The 25,577-nt window shown below is 35.7% G+C and overlaps 1 protein-coding gene across 1 annotated transcript in view; it reads right to left on the bottom strand.

Annotated features, from left to right (window-relative positions):
- Window positions 1-25,213, bottom strand: part of KTN1 (kinectin 1) — a 99,754-nt gene extending 74,541 nt beyond the window's left edge. Inside the window, exon 1 of the mRNA XM_032482085.1 lies at window positions 25,079-25,213. The gene's annotated coding sequence lies outside the window, so the exon portion shown is untranslated. The remainder of the gene's footprint in view (window positions 1-25,078) is intronic.
- Window positions 25,214-25,577: the final 364 nt, after the last annotated feature.

The raw sequence follows: 25,577 nt of genomic DNA, 5'->3' as shown, positions 1-25,577 counted from the left end.
AATAAGTAGGTTCACTTTATTATATACAGCTGTGTATGTTTAAAAGTTTACAAATGTATTAAATCTGCAAGAATTTTTAAAAACTAAATTCTACAAATCAGTAAGAAAAAGACATCAATGAGAAAAATAAAGTATTAATCATTTCCTGAAATGGCCAAAATATAAAAACTCATCTAAATCTCCATTCTGTAGCTAGTCGTTAAACTAAAAGCATAATGACTCCAGAGCTCACAATATTTATAAAATTGTATTTTAAAATAAGAAGGAAAAAAGATTCAAAGGAACCAAAGACAAGATAATCTAGAAAATCAAACAATGAGTTGCCTGACTTGAGAACTTCATTTACAACAGCTTTTCTAAAATTAACTTTACAGACTACACTGAAATCAAAGCTGTAGTGCAATTTCTCCTTTTAAACTGCAACACATAGTTATTTCTATGACTCACACCTTATTAACACACCCCTTAAGTTATTTCAGCAATACCCTTTCTGGAGTATGGCCACCCCAATCTGAAACAAATCCAACTAAGGCCAGAGATGAGTAATGAAATTAAATTTCTCCATTAGGTATCGTGTCACAACACGTGAAACTTCTGTTTTATTCTTTTAACCAAAGTTACTTTCCTCCCTTTAATACAAGAATAGATACATCCATTTGAACAGCTCCTCCAAGAAACTGAAAAGGATCTGCATAGCTGGTAGCTGCTGAAAGTTAATCAGTATCTTTCAGGCTTTTGCCTACCCATCAAGCCCCAACTAGTCCACTTTCTCAGGAAAAGATATTGCTTATTTTAAAATATCTCCACATGAGATAACCTAGTTAAAAGTTTATTCTGTAAAGAAAGCCAACTTATGATAACTTAACTAGACAAATTTAAAGCTTTAATATCAAAAGCTTAGTGCACATTTAAATATTTAGCATATCAAATCAATATACAAAATCTTTCCAAAGACTAGCATAAATCATCAAAATTGTTCAAAAATTAACATTAGAACATGAAATTAACACTAATAATGTACTTTTAAAACAGCTGTACCATATACAGGAGACTCTCTCCCCCTAAAATCTATAGTCTTGGCCTACCTTTACTTTTTTCATAAGATCTCTGGGTTGGAAATGGCCATCTAATTCAACTAGCCACCCAAAAACCAGACCCAGCTGAATGGTCAGTGAGCCTATGTTCAAGAGGTTTAAGAGTCTCCCATAAGCCCCTTTTATAAAAGACATTAGAATATTCTCCTAGTTTTGATACAAAAATCTTATCCTGTAACTTCTTGTGGCCCTATAACTACCCTAACCTCACCAACTATGTCCAATCCCACTAACACAAGGCAGTCCTAACAACTGATGTCTGGTACCAGTTAAATTTATCAACAAACAGAAAAATTACTTCAAAATCTGTCATCCCTTAGGAAAAGTTTGGCTAGGGTGTTAAACATAACAAGCCGATAAAATAACTCATAAATGCATCACCTTAGGTCACTCAACAACATAAGCACTAAAATGATAAAATGCTACATTTATTCTTGCCTAGTCCCAAAAGAGACATAATACTTAACACCATTTCACAAACTAAAGATAAAACGTATATGATGAGACAAAAATGTCAAATACTATCTGAAAAAAGTCTAAGGGAAATACTGGAAAAGTTTAACTTATGAAACAAGAATTTTTAAAACTTCCCTAAGAATTGCCAAATAGATACAAAAGAAAAAGGCCCAAATACATATGAAAATTTTAATATATAATCAAAGGGTCACTGCAAATCAGTAAGTAAAATATATGGATTATTTAATAAATAGTACTGGCACAAATGACAGTCATTTTGGGGGGAAATATCTATCATAATTACATATGGATCAAAGTTTCTTTGGTTTTGAGGGCTTTTCTCTGTATATATATTTTTATTAAAGTATAGTCAGTTTACAATATGTTGTGTTAATTTCTGGTATACAGCATAATGCTTCAGTCATATATGAGCATACATATATTTGTTTTCATATTTTTTTATTATAGGTTACAAGATACTGAATATAGTTCCCTGTGCTATACAGTAGAAACTTGTTATCTATTTTATATATATTAGCTTGTATCTGCAAATCTCGAACTCCCAATTTATCCCTTCCCATTCCCTTCCCCTGCCCTCCTCCAGTAACCATAAGTCTGTTTTCTATGTCTGTGAGTCTGTTTCTGTTTTGTAGATAAGTTCGTCTTTTTTTTTTTTTTTATTCCACATATAAGTGATATTATATGGTACTTTTCTTTTTCTTTCTGGCTTCACTTAGAATGACATTCTCCAGGTCCATCCATGTTGGCATTAACTTATTTTTTATGGCTGAGTAGTATTCCATTGTTTAAATATACCACAGCTTCTTTATCCAGTCATCTGTCAACGGACATTTAGGTTGTTTCCATGTCTTGGCTATTGTAAACAGTGCTACTATAAACATTAGGATGCATGTATCTTTTTGAATTAGAGTTCCCTCCAGACAGGTGCCCAGGAGTGGGATTGCTGGATCACAGGGTAGTCTTTCGAGGAATCTCCATATTGTTTTTCATCCTCCATAATGGCTGCACCAAACTACATTCCCACCAACAGTGTAGGAGGGTTCCCTTTTCTTCACACCTTCTCTAGCATTTATTGTTTGTGGACTTTTGAATGATGGCCATGGATCAAAGTTTTAGAGGTTAAAAAAATTAAACCAAGAAAAAACTGGAAGACAAATGTATTTCTTTGCACTTTAAAATAATCTTATTTTATAAAAGGCCTTTGGGGGGTATATAGCTCAGTGGTAGAGCACTTAGCATGCATGAGGTCCTGGGTTCAATCCCCAGTATCTCCACTAAATTAAATTAAAATAAAATAAAATAAAATAAAGTGCCTTTTTTTCTATGTCTCATGTAAAATCCAGAGCCACAAAGGAAAAGACTGGAAAATCTCAGTAGAAATTGTTATAAATATTTTATGGGGTAAAAAATAAGTGACTAAACCAAAAATGACAAATGTCTGGTAGCCTTAAATTACAAATATCACTTAAAATGTGGGGAAAAAAAAAAGGATGAACCTGAGAGAAAAAATGAGACATGTTTAGAAGGTTCCCAGAGGAAAAAAGATATCCAATAAATATATTTTTTAAATGCAACCTGAGTCATATTAAAAAATATAAATTAAAACAATATGTCACCTCTTTCCACTTAGGTTGGCAGGGTAGGAAGATGTAGGAATGAAGGAGTAAGGGACAAGAGAAAATTTTGGAGGTGATGCATATGTTCAATATCTTGATTGTGGTGATGGTTTCACCAGTGTACACATGTCAAAATTTATCATATTGTGCACTTTAAACATGTGCATTTCATTGTACATCAATTATACCTCAATAAAACTATCTTTTAAAAAGGTAGGCATGGGCCAGGAAATACGAAAATGAGTGTACTCTCATATAGTGTTAACTTGATTATAACTAGTACTTTCTTTAGAATTTGGAAAAATCTTAGAGTACAAAAATAGTGCATACTGTTCAACAGAAAAAAATTCCTTTTTCCAGTAGTTTATCCTATAGATATAATCACTGCTAGTAATGTAACTGTAAAACTAGAAAGAACCGTATGTCCAGCATTAAGGAAATGACTAAATAAGCTTGCAGTACAGCTTCACATGTAATATGGGAAGCCATTCAAATAATACTGTAAATAAACTAATGGCCAAAAGGCACATGAAAAAAGGTTCAATATCATTAATTAGCAGAGAAATGCACATCAAAACTACAATGAGGTATCACCTCACACTAGTCAGAATGACCATCACTAAAAAGTCCACAACCGATAAATGCTGGAGAGGGTGTGGAAAAAAGGGAACCCTTCTACACTGCTAGTGGAAATGCAGTTTGGTGCAGCCATTATGGAGGATGGAAAACAGTATGGAGATTCGTCAAAAGACTAAAAATAGACTTTCCCTATGATCCCAGCAATCCTACTCCTGGGCAGCTATCTGGAGGGAACTCTAATTTGAAAAGATACATGCACCCCAATGTTTACAGTAGCACTATATACAATAGCCAGGACATGGAAACAGCCTAAATGTCCACTGACAGATGACTAGATAAAGAAGTACATACATACACACACACTTTGGAATACTACTCAGCAATAAAAAAAGAATAAAATAATGCCATTTGCAGCAACATGGATGGACTTGGAGATCGTCATTCTAAGTGAAGTAAGCCAGAGAGAAAAAGAAAAATACCATATACTATCACATATATGTGGAATCTAAAAAAAAGGCACAAATGAACTTACCTACAAAACAGAAAAAGACTCAAAGACATAGAAAACAAGCTTATAGTTACCAGGGTGGAAAAGAGGTGGAGAGGGATAAATTGGGAATTCAAAATTTGCAGATACTAACTACTACATATATAATAAACAAGTTTCTACTGTATAGTACAGGGAATTATATTCAGTATCTTATAGTAATCTATAATGAAAAAGAATATGAAAATGAATCTATGTATGTATATGTATGACTGAAACATGCTGTACACCAGAAACTGACAGAGCACTGTAAACTGACTATACTTCAATTTTTTTTAATGGAAAAAAAAGAAAAACATATTATAAATACACCAAACATACATAAAAAGCAAGCTGCAGAATGGTATAGAAGGAAAATTTCCTTTTATGCAAGAGTCATGCTCACATATGCTTAAAAATCTCCTGAAAAAACACATCAGAAACCATGAACCCTATGGTGACTTCTAGGTACTTTCCATGGTAACTTTTCACCTTATATTCTTCTGAATGTTTACATTTTCCCACCATTCATACATAACACTCTTATAATATAATTTAAACTTAAATTAAGTTTACTGTATTTTTAAATTATAAATTAAATCATGACTTATCAAAACTAATTTGAGGAAACCATTTCCAGCAATGAGCAAAAACTCTCCAATTAAACCTAACAAAAATTGTTCTGCTTTAAAATAGATTGAGTTTTCTGGAAACAAAGGGAAATCCTGAAAAACAGTGACGATCAAATAGGAACTGAAAGCATTAACGCTCATTTAAGACTAAGACAGGAAAAACTACATTGCAAGTTGGGGAAGTGGAAATGAGACAGGTACATAAAACCGGAATTTTTTTTTAAAAGGTTCAAGTCAGCAAAGGGTAAACTAAGGGAAAAGAAATCCCCATACTGACACAAGGAAAAGAGAAAGCTTGCCTGCTTCTCCTACCAGCCAACAGCTAGACAAAAAGTTTTCATTAAGATTTTATAACCATGGATTCTTAAATTTACATCTACAGTCTCTGCCAGTCCAGAACACTCCCACCCTTTCTACCAAAAATATTACACAAAAATGGCTCCAAGGCCATGAAAGCCTCTGGAAAAAAATTCCTTCTATCCAGTCAGGACTGTACAGCACAGTATCTACAGATAACACTCCTGCTGAAGGTGAGTCTACAATAAAAAATGAAAAAAATCAAAGATACAGAGATCATATCACCAAGAAATCCAAATAGAGTAATATGAAAGACTATAAAAAACATTTTTTTCAGCTATTAGAAGCATAAATGAAATCACACACATAGAAAAAGAATAAAATACTCATATTAAAGGCCAGAGAGGTAAGAATTGAAGAAACAGTCATTTGTGTGTAAGCATCCACACACATATGTGCACAGACACAGACATTAAAAACTAAATGGACTGCTAATTCATACACAGTTTCAAGAATTATCAGACAGAAAGATAGAGCTAATAAAAAACTGACAATGCTACACAAAATAATACGTTAGGGAAAATATGAAAGAAAAACTATTTAGACATGAAAGAATAAGTCAACAAAGATCAACAAATCAAATGGGACTAAAGAGAGAAAAGAACGAAGAAAGGCAATATTTGATAATGACTAAGAATTTTCAAAAACTGTTGAAAGATATAAATCTCCTAATTCCGGAAGGGCAACAAAATCTAGACAGAATAAATAAGAAGAAACAAATCTAAATGTAATAGTAAAACTGTATAACTCAAAAGATACAAAGTAGGTCTTAAAAGCAATATAGAAAAAATTACCCATAATGGAATAAAATTAGACTTACATATTAGTCAACAATAGAAGCCAAAGGATAATGGAATAAAATCTCCATAGAAACAATGACCATTAACACAGAATTCCAGATCCAGCTAAACACTGGAATATTCAGTTTTCAGAAGCAATAAATAAAGTCTGTCAGCTATGTTTAACAAATTTAATTGGGCAAAAAATTAAAAATACTTTATCTAAAATTTAACAATCTAGAATGCAGTTTTTGTAAACGAGCAATACTTCTTCTTACCAGAGTATAACTGAGAATGTTACAAAACTCTTTCATTAGGGATTACAACTAATGTTCTTCTTAATAAATTCTTCAGGAAGCTAGCAAAAAATTTTCTCTCTCTGGTCCCTCAATTAATGTTCAGAGTTTCCAAATACAAAGCCATATAAAATTAGGGCCAAACTAGACAGCATTTTACAATCAAGTGCACCAACTAAGTAACAGTAAAACCCTGATTATTTTTTTCTAAGACTGTATAATCTATTCTGCAGTCTATATTTCAAGTTCTACACTTCTATGATCCACATTTCAATTTTTATTTTAACATCATTCCACCAATTCCTACCTTTGTTAATTGAGAAAGCAAAGAGATATAAAGTCTACACACACAATAAAATTATGACTAAACAGCAAAATCTTACACATATTCAACCTACAAATACATACAAATGAAAACACTAAAATACAGTAAGGGAACTGCTTATATATTTTCATTTTCCTATTTTTTTCCGAAACATTATTTTAATAAATTATTAGCCCATGGTGAAGTTAAAGAATCTTTAAATATTAAGAAATTTCCCCATTCCCATTCACTGAAATCAAGCAGCATTTGTTTCTATATTCACAATCTTATGTGGTCATCTTTCACTGAAATTGTACCTTGAGAATTATGGTTTAAAAAAAATTCACTAAAAAATTTCAGTTACTTATTATACAAGGTTTACTTTATACTACTGAAATTTAACATGCTGAATGAGTGAGTGACTCTCCCACTGATCTGAAAGTTCGCTCCTACTATCTGTGAGGCCAACACAGTGCTCAACATACAGAGCTGTTAGATTTTAATTAGCTAAAAAGGCAACAAGCGTAAATCTGGGAAGGAAAAGAAAATTCATTTTATAACATAAATAGCTTCAAAACATAAATAACTTTATATAGGTAGTCCTTATGACTGTGGATTCTATTTCAAAATAAACCTTCACAAATATAGTATACATCAATACCACTTGTGTTCACCCGTACTCTGAAACACAAAATCAAGGATTTTTATCACGATATGGACTTTTATGTTCTGGAAGTTGCAAAAGGAGGCTCTAACAGAAAAGTTTTTAAAAGTCCAGATAAAACTGCCATGAATTGGAAATAAGTACAAATTTCATATTTTAACAAACATTTAAACCTACAACAACCATCCAGCAAAGAAAACTTTTTTTTGCTGTTGATTCCATTCTTTTGATAGTGCTCCCAGTAAGCAACCAAAGCAAAAAAAACAGTAAGAGAGGTTAATCTAAGAACAACCTCCAAGAAAAATTCACATCTCTTGAATTTCACTAAATGGATTCCCACATTCTTGAAGTTGGTTTATAAATTATCTAGTTAACATAATTGAAATACTGCATATAGCATACCTTGAAAATTTGTGACTACAAAGTCTCCCTTTCAAACGACAGAAATATGATTTAAGAAGTTCAAATGTGATCAGGTATCAGAAATCTTAAATATAGCCACAAAAAAAATTTTGTAATAGCACCAAAACCAATACCTAGGAATAAATACAAAGAGGTGAAAGATCTGTACACTGAAAACTATAAAGATACTATGAAAGAAATTGAAAATGATACAAACACATGGAAAAGATATAGATTCAATGCAATACCTATCAAAATGCAAATGACATTTTTTACAGAAACAGAAAAAACAATCCTAAAATTCATGTGGAACCACAAAAGACCACCAACAGAAAAAGCAATTTTGAAAAAGAATATGGCTTTCTGATTTCAAACTATACTACAATGCTATAGTAATCAAAAAACAGTATGGTAGTGGCATAAAGACCAAGATACATACCAACAGAACAGAATCAAGAACCCGGAAATAGGGGGGAGGGTATAGCTCAAGTGGTAGAGCACATGCTTATTAGCATGCACGAGGTCCTGGGTTCAATCCCTAGTACCTCTGTTAAAAATAAATAAATCTAATTACCTCCTCCACCCCACCAAAAAATAATAAAGTAATACAATAATAAATAAAATTTTAAAAGAACCCAGAAATTAACCCACATATATGCACATAATATTTGACAAAGGAGCCAAGAATACTCAATGGGGTAAGATGGTCTCTTCAATAAATGTTGTCGGGAAAATGGGATATTCACACACAAAAGAATGAAACTGGATCCCTATCGTACAACACTCACAAAAATTAACTCAAAACAGATTAAAAACTTAAATGTAAGATCTGAAACCATAAACTTCCTAGAAGAAAACAGTGGGGAAAAGCTCCCTGACATCGGTCTTAGCAGTGCTTTTTTTGGGTATGATACCAAAAGCACATGCAACAAAAGGAAAAATAGACAAGTGAGACTACACCAAACTAAAAAGCTTCTGCACAGCAAAGAAAAGATCAACAAAAAGAAAAGGCAAGCTCAAAGAATGGGAGAAAAATATTTGCAAACCGTATGCCAGATAAAGAATTAACAGCTAAAATATATAACGAATTCATACAACTCAATAGTCAAAAAAAAATTGTTTTAAATGGGCAAAGGACCTGAATGGACATTTTTTCAAAGATACACAAATGGCCAACAGGTACACGAAAAGGTGCTCAATATCATTGATTACAGGGAAAATGCAATTCAAAACTACAATTAGGTATCACCTTACACCTGTTAGAATGACTATCATAAAAAGACAAGAGACAACAAGTGCTGGCAAGGATACGGAGAAAAGAAAACCTTTGTGCACTGTTGGTAGAAATGTAAACTGGTACAGCTACTGTAGAAAACTATACGAAGGTTCCTCAAGAAATTAAAAATAAAAGTACCATATAATCCAGCAAACCCAATTCCCTCAGGTAAAATACCCAATAGAAATGAAATCACTATCTTAAAAAGATATCTACACCCCCAAGTTCACTGCAGCATTACAATAGCCAAGACATAGCAACAACCTAAGTGTCCATCAACAGATGAATGGATAAAGAAAATGCGGTACATATATACAATGGAATATTATTTGGCCATGAGAACAAAGACCTGCTATTTGCAACATCATGGATGGACCTTGAGGGCATTATGCTAACTGGAATAAGACAAAGACAAATACTGTATGATATCACATGTGGAATTTAAAATAAAACTGAACTCATAGAAACAGAGTAGAATGGTGGTTATCAGGGGCTTTGGGGAGATGTTTTTTAAGGGCATAAACTTGCAACTAGTACATTAAATACTCCAGGAGATCTAATGCACAGCATAGTGATTATGGTCAACAATAATGTACTATAAACTTAAAAGATGCTAACAGAGTAAACTCACACAATGTTATATGTCAATTATATCTCAAGCCAGAAAAAAATGAAAATGTAGGCACAAATTTAGGCCCTATTCCTATGGCCATTCTGCTCTGAACACTGTGCTTAGAAACCACATTTACACAGCAATCTTAAGAGCAGTGAAAAGACAAAGTGCTGCCTTCAACAGTACACTGGTGCCACAATCCCACATTTCAAGATCCACAAAAGACTTCCGCTTTCCCCACTAACAGAAGATGTCTGACATACTGCTTGATAGAGGCAGCACAGAGCAGAGGAATCAAAGTAGAGGAAGACTCAGTGGTCGTAACCCACCTCCTCCCATACTCAACAGTGTTCAGTCTTTCTGAGTCTCCTCTTAAAATATCTTCCCTTAGGAAAGGCTCCTTAAAAATGAAAAGTACTTTGATGCCAATGGACATTCAAAGCATAGCAAAAAGTATCCCATGGTGAGCTCCAACTGTATCATGGGGCATAAATAATAGTATTTTTTTTTCCCTAAACCCCTAGCCTCCCCATTTTCTTTGATGCTTGCAAGAAAACAAGCAATCAGTAAAAAATAGTCACTAGGCTTGGCTGCCCAATTGTTTTAACTATAGGACTAATCAGTTTTCTTTTTTAGTAAGTAAGAAAAGAACACAATGTAAATCAACTATACTTCAATTAAAAAGTTTTAAAAAATAAAAAAAATTTTAAAAAAGATGTCTGAAAATATTAAAAAAAATTTAGTGATCATCTACTAACAGTAGCAGAAAGCAGTCTAATTTAAATTGGTGAATTCATTATGGGTAAATTTAATGTTACTAACTAAAAAACTTAGGAGCATTAAAAGTCATTCACTATAAACAAGTCATCTCAATGCCTCTCTTTTTTTCCTCTATAAAAAACTTACTAAATCAGGAGAACCCAATACACATCATAGAATGTATGATTTTGGCAAAATACTTGACAAGGTAGACATGCTATGCTTGGAGACAAGATAGAAAAGTATTAAAAGATGGCCGATTAGTAGAAGAAATCCAGGAATATTTAAAAAGTTAAATGATCATATCCCAGAGTTGCCAATTAATAATTTAGAAAGAGTCTTAATCATGTATCAAAAGGCTCTGTTCCTCAATGTGTTAAACACAAGGGTATTTCAAAAGAGAACAAAGGACAAATCAACCGAAAATTATTCACAAAATAAGATTTTTATTTATCCTTTGCTACCAAACTCTTTCCGTGTTTCCTGGCTAGACAGTAGGAATTTCCATAACTAGCTCAGATAAGGATGGATACCATGTTATTTCAATGCACAGATGAAAACATACCTCTGAACTTTTGCCTTCTATAGAGCCGGTGTACAGCCATCTTCCCCATTCTTTATTCCCTACCTGCATTTTAGGTATGGTTTATTCTTTTGAATTTTTAGTTTCTGACTCAGGGACATGTGTATGTTAGTTCTGGGTTCAGCCATATCTTTCTGATAATCTTTTGTTTTTCAACCATTATTTTAAAGTGTTTTGAATAGAAGCATCCTTATTGGGCATCTTCATTATTATTTCTATTACCTTGTTTTTTTGAAGCTCAAATTAGTGTATCCTCAGTGTTGTTCAGTGATCTATTTCATCCCTTTGCTCAAATCTGCCCTCTTTTAATCTTGTTGGATGTTATTCAGATCTGATTTTAGTACCACACTAGTTTGTTCTGACTGTAATCAATTAAAATTCATAACCCTTGAAATATGATTCTTGTTTCTGCTAGTTCATCTCACTCATCCTATGTTTCTCTAGTCTGTTTTGAAGTATAGGTATCCCTTGCTAGTTCAACTAAGGCTGAATCATTTTTTTTCTTTTTTGAGGTAGCACTGGTTATCTTGATATCTCAATTCTTGTTGCTTATTGTCTCAAACTGGGAATCAAATATATGTATCCTTTGTTTAATGACTTCATTCTTGAAAACTCTACTGCTAAATGAAAAGCCATCCTAAGAAAACATTTTCATGAATTTTTAATGGGAAATTATGCTGCTGCATTTCAACCAATCAGTTTTCACATAGGAAAACATTAATGTAGTAAAGACGATGAGTTTATATAAGTGTAAGCAACACTTTGACAGTGAATAAATACACTTTGAACCTAAAATTTAATGTCATAAAATGAAGGTTTATTGTACTTGCCAAAGGAGGAAGAGAAAACTTGGTAGTGGTGGTGGTTGGTGGGGTGTAATTCTTTGGAAAGTCTGTTCTTTTTACACCATTTTCTTCAATTTCAACCTTTTTGGAGCTAAAGGTTATCTTGCATTCAGTCTGCACTTAAAAAGTCAAACTGTGGTACAGATAAGCACCTTTACAGAATAAAGGCCAAACACAAGTCCTTTAAGCAATGTGGAAATAGAACACAGGCCAAAAGTACTGAAGAGTTGTAGAGGATGATAGCTTTGCATCTTTCTTCCTTGGCATATGTACACAAAACAAATGTTTTTAGTTCATCCAGATGTGTGCAGTACATCAATACATATGATGTATTCCAACTAGAAACCATTCTATTAACTTAGATCAGATTCAGGATCATGACTTGAGTGCAAGACTAAGACACAGACAGCATGGCATACTTCCAAAAGGATGTACCTAACGTCTGGATGTCTCTTTGAGGTATTAGCAACCATTGGTGATCTTTGCCTAGACATTATTCATTAGGAGATGCAAAATGGTGATATTCTAAGTCTTCTTTTTTTTAATTGAAGTATAGTCATTTACAATGTTCTATCAATTTCTGGTGTATAGCGTAATGCTTCAGTTATACATGCATTCCTTTTCATGTTCTTTTTCATTATAAATTACTACAAGATATTGAATATAGTTCCCTGTCCTCTACAGTAGAAACTTGTTGTTTGTCTATTTTATATGTAGCAGTTAGTATTTGCAAATCTTGAATTCCCAATTTATCCCTTCTTACTCCCTTTCCCCCGGTAACCATAAGTTTGTTTTCTATGTCTGTGAGTCTGTTTCTGTTCTGTAAATAAGTTCATGTGTGATTTTTTTTTTTTTTGATTTCCACATATGGTATTTTTCTTTCTCTTTCTGACTTACTACACTTAGAATACCATCTCCAGGTGCACCCATGTTGCTCCAAATGGTATTACTTTATTCTTTTTTATGGCTGAGTAGTATATCATTGTATATATGCACCACAACTTCTTTATCCGGTCATCTGTCAATTAGGTTGTTTCCATGTCTTGGCTATTATTAACAGTGCTGCTATGAACACTGGGGTGCATGTATCTTTTTAAATTAGAGTTTCCTCAGGATATATATCATTCTTTATTAGGTAGAATACATCTACAGAAAGAAACTTCTCTCATGACCTATTTGGTTACCCTGAGATACAAATCATGTAAGAAAAGTAGGATAAATGTTTATTTTTCTTTATTTGTTATCATTGCCAAAATAATCAGTTTGCCCAACCAACTAATTAAGGGTTTTTTTTTTAATGTTTTAGTATCATTATGAACTCACAAATTAAACATATTTGAATTGTTTCAATTCATTTGTTGCTTTCTTTATTGATGTTCAAATTGTCCCTTTTGGCCAATGGGATCTTATTCAGGATGGCTCCTGGGTTGTTTTGATACTGCTCTCATAGTTTTTGGTTGCTCTGTTGCTTTCTGATAAGACAAGACATTCTATAGGCAGTGGCAAAAAAAAAAACTCTAGAGTCACCCCCATGATCCCTGCCTCCTGACATTCTTACTGTTATACAATCTCCTCCCGTTAAGAACAAGTGGGACCTGTGACTTGCTTCTTAATCGATACCATATGTCAAAGGTAACAGGATGTTAAGTGATTACATGCACATGATTATGTTACATAAGACTGTAACTCCTGTTACTAGGACACTCTTTCCCTCTCTCACTGGCTTTGAAGAAACCAGCTGCCATGTTATAAGCTGCCTATGGAGAAGGTCATGTGACAAGGTGCTAACAACAGCCACAAGAAACTTAGCCTTTCAGTTGAGCAGCCTTCAAGAACTGAATGCTGCCAAGGACCACCTGAACTTGGAAGCACATCTTTCCCCAGATGAGTCTCAGATAAGACCCCTGCCCTGGTCAACACCGTAAGAGCAGTTTTGTGAAACCCTGTAGCAGAGGACCCAACTAAGCAGGTCCTGCAGAAGTGTTGTTTTAAGCCCCTAAGCTTGTGGTAATATTGTTATACAGAAATAGATAATTAATATGCAAGCTCACCTCATATATTTCCTGCCTTAGATTTGGAAAATGCCCATTCTGAGCACTCAGTTACTTTTATTATGAAAAGGTATTTAAGACCACAATGTGAGCATCAGGAGTGCTCCCAAGTTGGTCACTATCTCTAGGCCTTTTAAGTAGTCAACAGGACTAGAAAATGTGAACACTTTAATAAGCTGAATTACTACATGAGTGAACACAGATGCTTCTACTCTAATTTAGTACTATGGGGTTTCTACTTAATTTCACTGCCCTTAAAACTGTATCTGCTTTAAAGAATACTAAAAATCTTAGTTCTGAACAATGCCAACATATTCACTTATTTCATTTAGCCCACAATACACACATTACGCAGTACTGAAATAACAACATACACATTACCACAAAAATTATAATTGTAATAGTTCAAGATTTGTTTTCCTTTTTGCCATCCTTCCTCCATTCTCTTTCCAGGGTATATTCCAATGGGGATATACTACAGTCAGATTACTGTGTTTTAAAGTCACCTGGCACAGCTTCACTCTGGTGGCCACCAAGTGAATATAGATAAAATTCATTTGTTTCATTTTACTTTTGATTTTTAGGGATCTAAAAAAAAATTTAATGATTATGTAAAATATTTACATGGCTTAAAAGTCAAGTCCAAAGAAAAAGAAAAATTCAGAGCATAAATTGTACCCTTATGCTTTTCTACACTAAGCTTCTCTCCCCAAAAGTAACTATCATTTTTTAGATTTCATTCCATATGCTTGTAAATATGAGCTATATATATACACACATTATCTCTCTTTTTCAATATGATTTCATATTATAAACACTTCTCTCCACTCTGCTTTTTTCTACTATTCCAGAACAAACCTAGTTTGTGACAAGAGGAACAGTGGCCCAAGTAGAAACAGTTGAAAAATAATTTGGAGGTGGGGGTGAGAATGATCACTGAGGGAAAAAAAGGTTAAAAAAGAAAAAAACCAACTCTACTCAAAATGAAGTTAATAAATCAATAATCCAAAACATAGGAAGAAATTTAATGAGGGAAAATAATGGATAAAATGATTAATTCACACCAGATGATACTAGTTTTATGAAACAGTCTGACAGATTTTTAAATTTGAACACACTGAAGATGTCAGAGACCTACAGGAGTCTTTTCATAAAGCAGCAAAAAGGCCATAAAGCAAAAACAGGGAGAACTGGCAGGTATATATGAATAAGCAATTCCAAATCTAAGAAATGAAAATTCTAAACACTGGCATGTAGACTCAATAGAGAGAAAAAAACTCTAGACTAGACAGAAGCAGGAGAAAAACTGGTAAATTCACCTAGTATAAGGCATAGAAAAATAAAGAGAAAAAACTGAAAGAGCAATTAAAATACATAGGATGAACTAAGAGATCCCAACACAGGTCTACCAAAAGAGAAGAAAAGTGAAAACAACAGAAGCGGCATTTCAAGAGCTGAGACTTTTCCAAAAATGAAGAAAGATCCAAGTCCTCAGACTATATGTATACTCTAAGTGGATATAGAGTATACTATATGTATACTCTAGCTGGATATAGAGAGGTAGGTCCACGCTTACAGTGCACTATGATGAAACTGCAAAATACAAAGCACAAAGAGCTGCAACTTTAAGGAAACAACTAACCAGACTGCTACACAAGAAATGTCCATAACAACTTAAGAAAACCACATGCAAACACTGGTATCACTGAAATGTTTACAAATCTCTTATAATGTCATATGGGGGAGAGTGAAGATTTCAAAGTTTACTGGATAACAACCCATACCTTGACATCCTTAAATAATTATTTTCCTATGATTCTAAAAGCAAAGTGGGGACAGTACATAAAACTAGTAACTTGAAGATTTATTTCAAAGCACCTACTAAATTCACACATTTTAGCCCTTAAAAAAGCAAACTGATTGACACAAAATTGTAAAATGATTATAAATCAATAAAAAATGTTTAAAAAAAAAGAAAAAGAAAAAAGAAAACTGAAATGCTAAGCAATGGAATTTTGGAGAAAAGAAAACAGCAGCATAAAAAGGAAGAAACAAATCAATTCCTGGGAAAGAACGGTGAAAGGCAACATTAAACTTTATAAGACAACATGCAACAGTATCTTTATAACCTTGAGGCAGGGAAAGATTTCTTAAACAAGATACAAAGTATAAATCATAAAAGGAAAATCCTGAGAAATTCAACTAAATTGTTTAACTTTTATTAACAAACCATGAGAAAGTGAAAAAGACAAGCCATATAGTGGGGAAAGACACTTATGATATGTGGTAAGCAAAGAATTATTATTCAGAACATATAAAGAACGCCCATAATCAAAAAGAAAAACCACCCAACAGAAAAATGAACAGCTATTTCTGAAAAAAGAAAACAAAAAGGCCAGCAAACATTTGAAAAGACATCTCCCAGTAAGCAAAAATGTAAAATCTACAGGATAACAATTCATACCCACCAGGCTGTCTAGTATTTGTCAATATCAAGTACAGTAGACCTTGAGCAACACAGGCTTGAAATGTAAGGGTCCACTTATACACATTTTTTTTAATAGTAAATATTACAGAACTACATGACATGCGATTGGTTTAACCTGCAGATGCCAAACCAGATTCAAACAGGATATGGGGGGCTGATTATGAATTATAGGTAGATTTTTGACTGCATGGAGGGTCAGCATCCATAACCCCCTGAGTTGTTCAAGTGTCAACTGTATAGGCAAGAATGCGAAACCATCATATGTTCCACACACTACTAAGGGGAATAAACTGGTACAGTTATATTGGAAAACAATTTGGCACTACCTCGGGTAAAGCTAAAAATGCACCTCTCCTACAATTCAGCAATTCCACTCCTAGATTTAAGGTCAAACAATTTGTTCAAACTGCAAATCTCAACATATTAGTGACTAGCAAAAATCAGCTTAGTAGGTCTTGGCTAGCATTCTTATTTTTAATGAAATGGACTAGCATTACATAGGTTTTATTTCTTTCAAGAAACTTTTTGTTATGTATATGTACATCTGTTAATATATGGAGTCTCATAATGTAAAATTTCTTATTGTAAGTAGTAACAAAAGTTTTTAAAAACACTATCTTAGAGACAATATGTATGCAAGTGCACCAACAGACCTATATAAAGTGTTCATAGCAGCATTGTTTATAATAGCAAAAGAAAACTGGAAACAACACAACTGCTTAATAACAGATAATAAATAAGTTGGAAAATATTCATACAATAAAATTCCATGCAGCAGTGAAAGTGAATGAATTAGAGTTATACAAGATGGTGGGAGAGTATCAGGATCATAAAGTTGAGGGAAGGGGGAGGAAGTTGCAAATAAACTCATATAAAAGGACCCCATTTATAGAGTTCAAAAACAAAACAGAAACAAACAAATAAATAAAAGGATTATACACCACAGTAACTGAAACTATGCCCAGAAATGACAGTACCAAATTATATGACATGCTGGAGAAATTCACTTCACAGAAATTATGTTCAGCCAACCTCAGACATTCAGGTCATGAAAACCACGCAAATTATGAAGCACATTTCAAATGAATATTACTTCCTAATAAACTAATCAAGTACAGGTCAGAAGCAAGTAAATGAATTCAACCTGTGCATGGATATTAAAAACTTAAGGAAACATCTTAAATGTTCAACAATGCAGCATTCAGAACACTAGGGAGCTTTCAATGTAGCTTAGCTTGTTTGAATTTATTTCAAAGATAACCAGATCTAAACACATGCAACCACTAAATAATTTATGTTCATATTTCACTCAGGACACTTACATTACTGATTAACAAGATTAAGTTGTATTAAGCATAGAAGTATTTTTGCTGAAATTCATCTATTAAATTTCATTTTCCATTCCACTCCAAAAAGTAAACTGAAATCCTTATTCCTGAAGTCTCATTTTACATGGCATTCCATTTAAATCAACTAGCCATACCAATGGAGAAGGAGGATGTCACAAATGACAAGTAAAGCAGAAGGCTCAATGAGTCCTAATCATTTTCAAATATCAGGCAACTTATTCATTCATCAAACTGAGCACTACCTAAGTGCCAGAAACATAGTTCACATTGAACAAGACAAAGTTCCCACCTCATAGTGTAAATATTCTTATAGGTGAGACAGATATCAAGCACATAACTAAATAAGCATATGTTATAATGTTAGGTAATAACTGATAATACAATGAAGAAAAATAAGGCTGAGCCAATAATAGAGGACATGCATTTTAGGTAGGGTGATCAAGGTTTTTTGAAATAACCACCGAGCAATCCCTACAAGACCACATGGCAGTAACTCACAATGCATATACACAGAAACTGAGACTGAAAAAATTTCTAGTAAATTAAAAGTATCATAGTCTACCTATTGCTTTCTATATGAAACATTTTACATTTGGTTTTAAGTAGCTTTTACTATTTTCTCTACTTGGAAACTTTAAGTTCTCAAATTTAAGTTACTAACTTTAAGAGTTAATCCTCTAACTCAGGGGAAAGAAATCTTTACAAACTTAATGTAGCTTTCTAACATCTAACATGAGATAATAATTGCACATGGACAGTGCTTTATTTTTTTATATATATAAAGCATTCTTACAAAACAGCTCTATGTGTGAGAATGGGCTCTAGAGTCAGAATACTTGGTTAAAATTCAGGTTCCTCCTGAACCGTCCTACACTGTTGGTGAGAACATACTTTGGTGCATCCATTATGGAAAACAGTATGGAGATTCCTCAGAAGATTAAAAATACACTTACCATATGATCCAGCAATCCCACTCCTGTGCATGTATCCAGAGGGAACCTTAATTCAAAAAGATACATGCACCCAGTGTTCATAGCAGCACTATTTACAATAGCCAAGACATGGAAACAATCTAATGTCCACCGACAGATGACTAAATAAAGAGCTATACGATAGAAAAAAAAAAAGTTGTGGTATATTTAATCAATGGAATACTACTCAGTCATAAAATACAACAAAATAATGCCATCTGCAGCAACATGAATGGATCTGGAGATTGTCATTCTAAGTGAAGTAAGCCAGAAAGAGAAAGAAAAATACCATGTATCACTTACATGTGGAACCTAAAAAAAAAAAAAGAGAGAGAGACAAACGAATTTATCTACAAAACAGAAACAGACTCACAGGCATAGAAAGCAAACTATGGTTACTGGGGGGAAGAGAGTAGGAAGGGATAAACTGGGAGTTCAAGATCTGCAGATACTAACTACTATATACAAAATAGATAACAACAAGTTTCTTCTGTATGGCACAGGGAATTATATTCAATATCTTGTAGTAACATGGTGAAAAAGAATATGAAAACAAATATATGTAGGTTCATGTATGACTGAAGCATTATGCTGTACAGTAGAAATTGACACATTATAAACTGACCATATTTCAATAAGAATATATACATATATATACAAAAAAAGTTAATTTGACATATGAGAAATTAAACTTCAAATGAAAAAAGCTTCAGGTTCCTCCCTTTATTTGCTCTGTGTCTTTGGACAAATTATTTAACCTGTCTCCCTAGTTTCCACTGAATACTACCTATCTTGTAAGGCTGTGGAGACGATTAAATGATACTGTATGTAAAATGTTTACAGAGCCTCACAGCAAACACTCTAATGTTAGCTATCATTTATGTACCAACTATTAATATCAGCAAGGCAAATGAGCCCCAGGAAGGTAAACTATGACAGTTCAACTCACACATACAATAAAGTGGTATTTTTGTGTGTGGCAGAGGAGGTAATTAGGTTTACTTATTTTATTTTTAGAGGAGGTGCTGGGGATTGAACCCAGGACCTCGTGTATGCTAAGCATGCACTCTACCACTGAGCTATACCCTCCCCTCTTTACAATAAGTGGTATTAACTAGCAAAGCCAAATTCAAACCTAAGTTCTTCAGACTCCCAAGCACCCATACTCAGTCCACTTACATCACACATTATATAATTAAAGAACTAAGTGATGAGAAACTTGCATAAAACTTTAGAATTAATAAGGTCTAAAACCTGTAGGTCTCCTAAGTACTGACTTACAGACCAGACTGTTTCCTTGGCAAATTAAATGACTCACGTGTAGGAATAAATAATAATCATCCCACATTTTCCAGTGAGAATGTAGCATAACATCAGGTCTCTTGATGGATAATTACTAAAAATCATGTAAGTTCTGATAACTAACTGTGGATGTTACTTAGAGTCAAAATAAAGAAACATGGATAAATGACATTCTCCTCTAGTAATAGCACACAGCTAGAATCCTATGGCCCCTATGAAAACTCAATATGGAAGCTATCTTCAAGGATCTCTCACTGGATTAAAATAACATTTCTCCCTATGGTGAAAATACATGGGCTGACGGCTACAGAAAGCTAAATGCTTCAGGCTAGCAAACTACACTCCTGTATATTTGCTAATTTCTACAAATACATTAAATGAGAGAATAAGGACAAGCTGTAGTATCTACGAAAACTAAGTTAAATCCTTGGGAAGGCCTTGATGAAAGACTGGAAAAATCTAGAATGAGTTTAAAGTTGGAAAGTTTCCCAGTGCCTACATTTTCATTCCACTAAAAAAAAAAAACTAAAAAAAAAAAAAAAACCAAAAACCTAGAAATCATAGACAATGAATACCTTTAGGGTATGATTTACAGAAAAAAGATTAGGAGACCCTTACTCAAAAGACAAGAGACTGATCCAAATAAAAAGACAGGCAAATGAAAATAAATGTTTAAAGTTAAAACACTTAAAGTGTACAGATATCTCAAGTTCTTGTTTTAGCCAAATTTTTTAATTACCTAATCAATGATCCTAATCACATGAAGCAGGTAAGAAGGCATTCACCACACTTGAACATCACTCCTTCCACCAAGGGGTTCCCAAAGGCTTCCTGCCACTTTTCTTTTGTTCTCTGACTGTTCCCAGGAAAGGAGCAAATTGAAAACTACATGTGTCCAAGAACACACAGAATGTATCCATCAAAGTAAAAAACAAAAAAACTGCAGGGTAAGGATTTTAATTCATTTGTAATGAATAAATCTTTAATAAATCTTACTGAGCACGTGCTATGTGCCTAGCACTGCCCTAAACCCTTAGGATCCATGAATAAACATAACAGACAAAAAACTCTGCCCTACTATAACTGTGTGTCTGTGGGGAGAGAGAAGAGACAATAAACACAATCAACAAGGAAAGTACATAGTTTGTCGGAAGGTGACAAGTGCTATGGAAAATAGAGCATGGTCCATGGATCATAAGGAGGCAAGTGCAGCTTTAAACAGTAAAGCAGATCTTTTTGAAAAACATTTCAGAAACAAAGATTTGAAGGAGACAAGGGAATCAGCCATGCAGACACCTTACAGAAAAAGTAATCCAAGGAGGAGCAACAGCCAGTGTAAAGGCCCTAAAAAACAGCCAGTGGAGCTAGAGTAAAATAAGCAGGGGACAGAGTGCTGGCCCACTTAGGAGAGGTAAGAGGGGATGGGGAGAGTAGGGGTTCCCAGATTCTATCAGGCCTTGTAGGCCATAAGGACTTTAGATTATCTTCTGCATATGGGCAGTTACTACAGAGTTTTGAGGAGAGAAGTGATATGATCTGGTTGTTGTGTTGAAAACGACTATAGGGAGCTAGGATAGAAGCAGAGAAACCCATTAGCAGATTAACTGTAGAAATCTAGGCAAGAGAGAAGAATGGCTTTGACCAGCCTAGTAAGCAATGGAGGTGGTAAGAAATTATTTAATTTTGGATATATTTTCAAGATAAAATAGAGCCAAGAATTCCAAGTGTGAATGAAAAAAGTCAGGGATGATTCCAACTTTTTTTTTTTTAACCTAAATGCCGGACAGAGCTGCCATCAAGAAAGATGGATCTGACTGCACCCGAGGCAGGTTTAAAGAGAAACATGGAATTTTAGGTTGAGTTGACTCCTTCAGATCAATTGGAAATTCAGAACAGGCTGTGTGGAATACAGGCGGCAAGTCTAGAATGGAAATATAAAAATGGGAGCCATTAGCATACAGGTATTTAAAGCCATGACGCTGGATGAGATCACTAGGGGAATATGAAAAGAAAAGTGAACCAAAGATTGAACACTTTAAGAATGAGGAAGAATTATAAAGACAGAATGAGCAGAGCAATTTAGTGAGAAGAGAAACCCAAAAAGCAATATCCTGGAAGGAGGAGAGTGTAAACAGTTCATTTAAGTTCCACTTAGTGTACCAATCACTTCACTAAAACTAGATTTGAAGTTAGAAGTTCTTAATCAGCCTGTACTAGTCAAGGGAACAGGTAAAATATTAAATCATAATTTTTTAAAAAGAAGTATTTTTTACACACTTCCTAGGAATACTAGATTTCCTACTCGAGTCATTACTAAAACTATTCTTAGTACTAAAAGTATACTATTTTGCCTCATTTATCTTTTTAACATAAAGTCAGTTAAAAACCCACACCTTTTCTTTAAATAATTAATTTTAAAAGCCTAAGTTTAAACTGCCAACTCTCTCAAAGACCAAAAATAACATTTAAACACCAACTCAACAGCCTGGTATGCAAATAGTTATAAACTGTCATTACTTTTGTTTTTCTAGAGCTCAGATACAGAAGGTTAAGTTAAATCATGGCACTTAAGGTTTTTCCTCTTTCTGTTTAATTTTGTTTACAGAAAAAAAATAGTTTATATTCTTATCTAAAACAGTGTTTTCCCTGTGATATCCACATAAAATACATTTTTAAGATCGGGACACCCAAAGTCATATTCACAAAAACTGAAAGAGGAAGCAATGAAACTCAACTTTATTTATACATAAGAGTAATCATTTGTTAAAAAAAAAAAAAGTTACTTGCTTCTAGCCTGTATGTATACTCTGAATTTATCTTCAAAATAACTAAAAACATAAACAGAACAAGCAGCTTATAAGGTGTTACATTCAAACATTTGAATGTTCTTGTAATGCATGGTCTCACTGTATTTCCTTATTACCTATTAGGTCAGATGCCTAAGAAATCCAGACCACTACATTTATTAACAACTTAAATTTTTTACAAAGTTTCATGAGATCCCTTAGATTTAAACTTTCTTTGCTATTAAAAAATTATAATAAGCATGCAATTAAAAATACATCTTCTATACATTTCAACTAAAATTCAAGAACTTGTCAACAGTAACAATCTTAACATGGGTTCTTTAGAAGTTAAGATTCAAAAAAGCCTTCACTTCTCAGGCCCTTTATAAAAGTCATATTGACTGTCACTTAACATCTAATTATTAAAATGTTCTCTCTACTGTTAAAGCCTATGAACTATGCAGGAGGCTTGGGGTGAGAGACCCAAGAAAACACATGCATCAAGCAAGAGAGACACTGATATTAAGGGAGGATACAGAAAAAAACTAAACTGGAAACAAAATTTTAAAGTAATAATGGGTCTTTATAATGCTGACCCTGAGTCATCAAGAAAGAGTTAAATAATACTCAATAACCTTTATAACTTTAAAGTGCTTAATATTTTTAAGGAAAAAAATTTCATTAGGCTTTGTTATATTTTAAGTTTCAGTATGAATCTCAGGTAAATAGAACACCTCATTCTCAAAGAGTACCTGATAGAGGTACTGTAATGACAGATGATGCTGTGAAATTAAAGACATTTCTAACTCAATGTTGAGGAGAGAATTAATGAATTTTTCTTAGAACCAACAAACCCAGTTACTTATTGTTAGATATTTGAACAAAAGGAGGTGGGGGTGTCAGGTGGTGGGGGCTTGTTTATCAGAGAACACATTAAACATGAACGTCTACAGCAAGGCATGCCTACCCAAAACACAGATCAACTCAAGAGTACTCCGGTATAATTCTTGAGACAATCACACCAATCTCATGAGCAACTGCTTTAGCCAAACTTGAGACAGCGTTGCCATTTGCCTGATAGGTGAGGTACGGAGAAGTGCACATTAACTTATCAAGAATTCAAACATTAAGTCAATTCCCACACAATTCAGAGTGTTTAGTTCACCCCGAAGATGTTTCTGTATAGCACGATATGGGTGACTAAATTTCCCAAGGCTTTCCACAAAGCATCTCAAAAAACAAACAACTTTGAACAGTTATCTTCAACTGTAGCTTTTTAAGCAGTGCTTATTCAGATACCTGCTAAGGAATCCTTTTCTGGTATAGCCCCAACTATGAAGTTTGAACTCCTTCTTCCTCCTAGGAGGAATGTCTAAGATTAAACAGCCCGGTCTTGAACCTAATCAGGGTGCAGCTGGCCCAGGTTAGGAAGCCGCTCCCCGCGTCCGAGGCTGCATGTCTCTGGTACACACATGCTCCGCTCCTTCACGACCAACGTGCGGGGCTGCACATCCCACACCAGTTCCCTGATTGCCGTACGACTTTTCTAGGCTGCCAGCTAGATTTTCTGCCGAGGTCCCCAACGCCAAAAATCTCATTGTTGGAAACTGAAGGGGGGGAGGGGGAATCAGTAAGGAAGACACACCCCTCAGGGAAAGAAAGGATAACTTCCCCCGTCTCGAGGGCGGTCCAGAGATTTTTCCAAACTCTCCCCTCACGCTGCTTTCCCATCCCCAACCGCCCCTCACCAGGACGCAAGGACTCGCACGGGGCGGCGGGAGGGGGCCCTGGGAAGGGGCGAGCGCCGGTTCCCGAAGTATGCGGAGAGCGGCGAGGGCTGAAATTCCAGCATGGCGTAAGCGTGGCCCAGCTCCGGCGCAGGGACGCCGCCGGGGACGCGCTCCCTCCGTCCACCGGCCGAGGAGGCGGTAATCCGCCTTCCATCCCGGGGGCCCTCACGCCCAGCTAAAAATAGGCGCCTCGGTCACCCCAGGGCCCTCTCCTGCCGACCTCGCCCTCGGGAGACGTCCCCAGAGGAGACGCTGCGCCGGAACCGGGGTCGGGCCCGGGGCGGCCCGGCGAGGCCAAAAGGCCCCTCGGAGCCCTCTCGCCGCGGCGGCCTGGCCCAAGCAGGAACCTGCGGCGGCACCCCAGGCCCCGAGGCCTACTAGGCGGGCGGTAGCGGGCGGTGTCCCGGCCCCGCGGTTGCGCCCCAAGCCCGGCACGGCCCTCCCGTCCGCCCTGGGACCCCGTGGCCAGTGCCGCCCTCCCCGCCCCCCGCGGTCCCCGCGGCCCCAGCCGGGGCCCTGGGCGGCCTGCTCGCCCTTACCCCTGCGCGGCCGGGAAAGGAGACCGGGAAGACGCGGCGGCACCGGTGCTACAACCCGGGCCGCCTGCTCCGTGGAGCCGCCGCCGCCGCACTCGCTCAGGTGCCGTCGCGCCGCCGGGCAGGAAACGGGCGGCTTCGGGGCGGGGCGGGCTCGGTACGTCCCGGCGTCTGGGCCGGCGGTGCCCGGAGACCGGCCCCTTAAAGGGACAGGCGTCGCCGCCTTCGCCCTCGCGCCCTCGCGCCCGCCCGCCTGCTCGCCCGCCCGCTCGGGGTAAGTCCCAGCGTCCCGCCGGCTCGGGATTCCAAGGCTTTCCTCCCGAGATAACGTCCCGAAGCTAGGTGAAGGGTGGGAGCCCCAGGGCCGGAGGCGCGGCGGAATTCCCTTCACGCGTTCCCCCTGCTCTCTCTCCTTCCCCCAAACCTGATTTCGTCTTGCGTAGCCCTCCCACCGAAGCACCACCTGGCCCCCCAGACTGGAATTTTTTTTGTTTTAACCTTA

Source organism: Camelus ferus, chromosome 6 (assembly GCF_009834535.1).
Source record: "Camelus ferus isolate YT-003-E chromosome 6, BCGSAC_Cfer_1.0, whole genome shotgun sequence".
Lineage (NCBI taxonomy): Eukaryota > Metazoa > Chordata > Mammalia > Artiodactyla > Camelidae > Camelus > Camelus ferus.
This window is presented reverse-complemented; position numbering and strand designations above follow the sequence as displayed.